The sequence below is a fragment of the Amphiura filiformis genome, chromosome 3, assembly GCF_039555335.1.
Source record: "Amphiura filiformis chromosome 3, Afil_fr2py, whole genome shotgun sequence".
Classification (NCBI taxonomy): Eukaryota; Metazoa; Echinodermata; class Ophiuroidea; order Amphilepidida; family Amphiuridae; genus Amphiura; species Amphiura filiformis.
The window spans coordinates 81,398,957-81,404,956 of record NC_092630.1 but is presented as its reverse complement, the minus strand read 5'-3'; positions in this window follow the sequence as shown (position 1 = coordinate 81,404,956).

Genomic DNA, 6,000 nt, shown 5'->3' with positions numbered 1-6,000 from the left:
AGTTCTGTGTTGTATGTCATTAAGCAATCGTTTCGCATATTGGTAAAGGTTTATATATTTATTTATTTATTTATATATTTATTTATTTATTTATTTATTTATTTATTTATCTACTTCTTTATTTAGCTACTTCTTTATTTAGCTACTTATTATTTATTCACTTATTTATTAATTTACTTATTCATTGACTTACTGCGTATTAATTTATTTAGTTACTTAAAATCATTAATTCATACAATATATCTAAGTTAATATCAGAACAGGAAAAGGTTACATGCATCTTGCATGGAACTCAATTAACTTATCGGATTAGATCTGCTGGTGAAGTAAATTTACCATGTTTTTAAGATCGTCAACAGCGCATCTACTCCGTACTTACCCATCATATTAAGATCTGTACAAGTATATAATACTGGAAAGTGTGTGTGTAATTTTATTTTGTCCTCAGGTCTCCTGACCATGATTGTATCTTTAAACAATATCTGTTTGAGAAAACCACAGACATTTGAGCTATTGAATTCGACATATACTATATTTAATAACAAATAATATATTTATTTGTCTCCTTATTTGTTAATTAATTATTTAATCAATTAATTTATTGATTAATGTTATTTATTTATTTATTTATTTATTTATTTATTTATTTATTTATTTATTTATTTATTTATTTATTTATTTATTTATTTATTTTAAATTTAAAAGAGATATTTATCTATTTATTCACTATTTTTTATCTACTTACGCGTTATTTATTTACTCGATTATTTTTCCCATTTCTTAAATTTATTTATTGTTTACATATCATTTTTACTAATTTATTACATTGGGATTTCTCTCCCATCTCCTACGAATAAGCGTGAACCTGTCGTTCAGTGAAAGTGCAGTCTTAATCTGGCGCATCATATCCGTTTATGAATGTTATCAGTTCTCGTAATCAATAATTCATTCAGTTTTCTCTATCTACTTCTGTGATGGGTATGCGCCAATTAATCACGGCAAATTAATGTTCGGTATTATTAGATGATTGTAATGCTACTATCCAATGGCATGTGTCTTTTCGACAATTTATTTTTACTCAGTATAGCAAAACATGACACCTAAAATAAATGTATATCATTGCAATTTTTTGTAATAATTCGCGTAATTTGGGTATGAAAAATACGTTTCCAGCTTTTCAATGCATACATGTGACATACATATTTTGTGTTGACATAGATATTTTGTGTTTTATTAATATTGATGAAAACTCTTTTCCAACTGATTTGCAACTATCGTATTGAGCGGTTTTGTTAAAGTTGCTCAAGTGTGTGGGGTATGGGGTGGGGGGGTGTGTGGGAGGGGTGTGTGTGTGTGTGTGTTGCAGATTCTTGATGCGAAGATAAAATAAAACTCTGCGATATTGCAGAAATCGGTAAGACTGCGTGTCACTTGTTTCTTGGTGTGTTTTTATTATTATTATTTGTGGCTGTGGGTTATTTAAAAATGATATATATTAAAAAGTATTGTACGTATGGGATGTGTGTGGGGTGTGTTAGAAGAGGATGTGTGCTTATGTTGCAGATTTTGTTTTAACGTGAAGCAGCATGGATAGATTGTGGTATTGCAGAAAACAGTAAATCGACATGCTTTTAAATGTCGCTTGTTTTGTCCGTTTACATACAAAACTCGCTGATTCCACCTGCTCACCTGACTATCATTAGACGTAGAATTTAGGAATACGAGAAGAAATGTGATTTCCTATTAAGGTACTTTTTATATTAGGTGATTATATTTTTTTAACCCAAATAGCTGCATTATGTATTCTATGCTAATTCACAAATGTCAAATCTGTTCCAAAAATTAATGTAAAATATCAATTAATGTAAAATATTAATATAAGAATGAATTGATATTAAATATTTTGTTAGCTTAACAACATCGTTTATTAAAGAAATTTGTTCTTCATTACAAAATTTCACGAAATTAATTACAAACATGAAGTAACATAAATAGCTTTACTTATTGCATTTACATAAATTGATACTAAATATAAATTTGTTCATCCATATCTTCAAGATACTACTTATTTTCGATTTGATAATGAATTCAATCAATGAAACAAATTTATTTTAAAAGGAAATGTATGAATATGTAAAATGGTACATATGAGTACAAACTAGTTATTCTATTATTGTTGTCTTTACCAATTCGTCCCTTCAGCCATGATATCTCTCTGGAGACAACAATCACAAAATGAATTCAAACTGCCTCGAGGCATCTGGTCTTTAATTTCTTTTCATCTCATGCACACAATTTTACGCTTCTCGCTGCTTATTAGTATGTCTAATTCAGGTCAATATTTTTAAACATGAACAAATTCAGTTATATATATAATTAAAATTATTTAACATACACATTTGAGGAATATTTAGCTACACTAACTTTAATTGGTAATCTGCTTTTGAACATTTAAATCTGTTATCCATGATAACATTCCGCTGTGTCCAGTAGCCCTAATAAAATACAAGCTGCTTATCCATATTTACATTGCTTATACGCTTTTATTTTTTTCCTTCGCTCAGGCATTGTCAGGTCCGCCCATAAAAAGCAGTTAGCAAACGAGTAGCTGCTTGCCGTGTATTCACCCAGACTATGCATGTATGTTAGTTAGACCCTTAAGGCATGTTTAATAGTATACTGTGTTAATAAGAAATTAAGGAATGGAAACACCACGATTTTTTTACTGTGATTGGATTGACCTTAAAATTTATAATACGCGGCATATAAACGTGTGTATAGTTCATGGTTAAATGCGTATTGTACACATAAAGATATGTAGCGCCGAGCTCAAACCCATCACATCGTTAAGAGTCCACTTACTGGTACATTATCATATTTTTTACTTAAGGCGTTGACGCACACCTGGTGCCTCAAATGCTTACGTAATACATACCAGAGTAGGTTTCCAGAAGAATTGCTAGAAAAACAATGATGAAAGATATCAAAGGGTTGATGCTAAACATTTTTGCAGTAATCGTCATCTCCTTGTAAGAAAGTAGAGTAAACAGTATTCAGTTGTCAAGGGTTGAGCTGCAGCGGTCCAGCTACCTTGCATACTAGCAGGAGTTATGAGTAATCCAAAACAAGATCGTTTTACATCTATCGTGTCAAAATTACTCTTTTTACACTGCTGCAAGCACTGTGAAAATAAAAGTGCTATTTGCAAAATCAGATCAAATGACCTGAAAAACACCTTATTTAAATATAAAAAGCACCGTGCAAAAAAGCTTTCCTCATCATCTTGCTAGTGTTTCTATAACAAGGAAAAAATCATGTGTTACTATTCTGTCGGCTTCCTTTGGGATGTAAGCATGCATAATGCTATACCAGTAGTGAGCCATCTATTCAGGCGGGATGCTGTTATCTCAAGCAGTTTGTCATTGTGTCCTCTCAGCATTGAAACTGTATTCACGGCGCTTTGTTTTTAACGCGTTTTAGTTTTGGTCGAAACGTTAAAATAACATGGCAGGTTACATAAGGTTTATGAAAACATTTGTTTTATGTGAAAAATTGTTTTTTTTTTTTAAATTGCAAATACTTACTTACAACATACAAGGCAAGGAAAACATTTAATATTTTTAATATAACATTATTTTAGAATATTTTACATCAAGTTTTCACAAATATGTTTCTGAATGTCATTAAAACGTTTTATCCTTTATATAGCATGACATTAAGACTTTTTTGCGGTGTTTTTTGTTTGTTTGTTTTGTTTTGTTTTGTTTTGTTTTGTTTTGTTTTGTTTTGTTTTGTTTTTGTTTTTTGTTTGTTTGTCTTTTGCCACTTTGTGTTTGCCGGACAATAAATTAAAGACTTATGCGGTGAAATTGTTCAAATTACTGTGTGCTCCTTTTTAAATGAGTGTCTTTTTAGAAAACATGTTGCTGTTGTATAATATACTTCAAATGGGATTGCACGGCAACCGTGCATGCAGGTACTTGTTTAGCAAGTTCACAAAGTAGGGTATGGGACTGTTTTGGAAGCGGGAAGTCCTGAATCGCAGCTGGGTGAATTTATGCGCATAGCGAAGAGTGCGACCATGAACGCTTTGTTTGGATGGAGCTAGGAAGGAGATCTTTTGTACGGTCTGAGTCGGCAAACCCTACGGTTAACCTTCGGCAATGATCTTCTCTTCCATCTGACAGGCACTCAAAGTCGCAAGCTTGCACCGCTAACATCGTTGTATTAAATATTTTGGTGTAGATTTAATTTACAAAATACCGTATTCACTCGATAGTTAGCACATGTGCTTACTATCGAGGGCTTTTGAAAACGTGCAAAACGAAAAAAAAATGAACAGCGCCATCCACAAAAGTGACAAAAGTGTAAAGGGTTTTGAGCAAATCATCGATACACATAGCTATATACGAACAATTAAACCTACGAATTTGTGTGTTAACTACATTAGCTCAGTTGGTAAAGCGACAGACTTTGAATCATCTTAAGAAGAGCGAACTGAGCAGGAGTTCGAGGCTCGTTATAAACTTTTCCGTTGCTTTATTTTAATTTTGGGGTTTGAGCTTTTCTTGATAAATTTAATCTTTGTTTTTCATTTTGTTTCTTTATTGTTTTTTATTTGCTTTATTTTGTTTTGTTTTTTTCTTTTCTTTTCTTTTTCTCCTTTCTTTCTTTTTTTGTTCTATTCATACTGGGGTCATGGGTTATTTATTCAAAACATACCTATATACGAACAATTCAACCTGCAAATGTATGTCTGAACCCCATTAGCTCAGTTTGGAAAACGCCGGACTTCGAGACTCGATGAAGTTCAAATCTGTTCAGTATTTCACTATTTAGATTTTTTTCTCTGCCATGTTTGTTTTACAGGTCTTTTTTAACTACGAATATAGGCCTACATTTGACAATTCTTGAAGGTTTTTTTGTGGGCTTTTTATTTATTTATTTATTTATTTATTTTTACCAAAGGAACAATTAGAGATCAGTTGGATTAAAAGTGGAGTGGTTACATAGCTCCTTGGTAACTGGATCACGCACCTTTTTGAAGGCAAATAAATACGCTCATTTCGTTCTAATAGACAAAGTGATAATCGGATTACACGTAACACTTCGCTGGCGAATAATTGGATCAACTTTAAAATTTCACCCTACATCCAATTTCATGCATTTCTACACCCATGCATGCTACACCTCAATGGCAGACATAGCTGCTGGGACACAATAGAACAATAAATGGCGTTGAATGCCAACTTTGAATGCCGACTTTGTGTTGCGATCATATCGATCGTGGTGCAGAACTCAAAAGCGTGATCCAGCTGACAGTGATAATCGGATTACACGTAACATTTCCCTTGCGAATTGTTACGCATAGTCGTTCTAAAAGTCGGTCGATACATGTTGAACTCAACACAATTCAGAAATACGCGATTTTGCTTTGAAAATTCTCGGTCAAATAAAAACTTTTTTTTTTCAGTAATGTTGAATAAAAATGTTGAATAAAAGATAGTTCTTGGATATACATTTGAAAAAAAATCCCGGTGTTAAAATTAGTCACGAAATTGTTTCCTCTTTGATTTTGATAGGACTCAGCTTCACCTAGACTGCGGAACTTTGTCCTCAATGATAGTCAGTCATTTATCTTTTGGTCGTTATATGACTATCATGATACATCTCCGAGGAGCAATTTCAGACAATTGCTTGGGATTACTGGGGCAGAGGTTAATTGAATCCTTTCATGACCACTGATGCATAGTCAAGTCTGACAAGGACACTCGGCACGAATTGAAAGACCATGTCACTCTCGACAAAAGAATGCATGCATGTCAAAGGTCATACGACACCAATTGGTGTTTGTTATGCTCTTCAAAATATGTACAGTAGGTCTATGTCTGGTTCCTTCATTGTAATGTCCTCCCATACTTCTCCAACCCACTTGGTGATCAGAATTCGTCTTTGGCTTGCTGTTATGTCATTGTTGGCGTATTTTTGGCCATTTAATCA